The sequence below is a fragment of the Suricata suricatta genome, chromosome 7 (assembly GCF_006229205.1).
Source record: "Suricata suricatta isolate VVHF042 chromosome 7, meerkat_22Aug2017_6uvM2_HiC, whole genome shotgun sequence".
NCBI lineage: Eukaryota > Metazoa > Chordata > Mammalia > Carnivora > Herpestidae > Suricata > Suricata suricatta.
In genome coordinates, this window is record NC_043706.1 from 132,907,266 (window position 1) to 132,907,872 (window position 607).

General features: G+C 29.7%; 2 protein-coding genes across 18 annotated transcripts in view; one reads left to right on the plus strand and one right to left on the minus strand.

Annotated features, from left to right (window-relative positions):
• Window positions 1-607, plus strand: part of OPRM1 (opioid receptor mu 1) — a 165,727-nt gene that overhangs the window by 125,867 nt on the left and 39,253 nt on the right. The window lies entirely within an intron of this gene.
• Window positions 1-607, minus strand: part of IPCEF1 (interaction protein for cytohesin exchange factors 1) — a 177,333-nt gene that overhangs the window by 34,588 nt on the left and 142,138 nt on the right. The window lies entirely within an intron of this gene.

Genomic DNA, 607 nt, shown 5'->3' on the forward strand with positions numbered 1-607 from the left:
TCCAAACTGGTTATCACTCTTGCAAGAGAACCCAAAAGTTATTTTCACCTGCTTATTCTGAGAGGAAACTCATTAAGGAGACGAATACCTTTTTGCATTGTGTTACAGTAAAAAAAAAAAATTCAAATACCATTGAATATACTTGTGGGGAGAAGCACTGGGTGTTATATGGAAACCAATTTGACAATAAACTATTATAAAAAAATGAATATAAATTGGTATAACTTTTCCAGAGGACATTTAAAAAAGTCTGTAGCAACAGTTTAAAAAATAGTCTTAATCTTTGAACAAATCATTCCCTTTCCAGAAATTTATCCTAGAGAGGCAGTCAGAAAAGCCCATAAAGGTTTATGAGATTTATAAATTAGTAATAATGATAGAAAAACATATAATTTAAATGTCTGACACTAAAGGAATGACTAAATAAATGTTGGTATAATCACATGGTCTATTATGCACCTCTTAAAATTAAGTCCTTGAAAAATATTTGATAGCATTAAGAAATGTTAGAATATAATAGAAAGCATTATCTAAAAATACGTATATATCATTATATGCATTGAAAAGAGTGTAAGACTGTTGGTGGCAATGTAAACTGGTGCAGCCC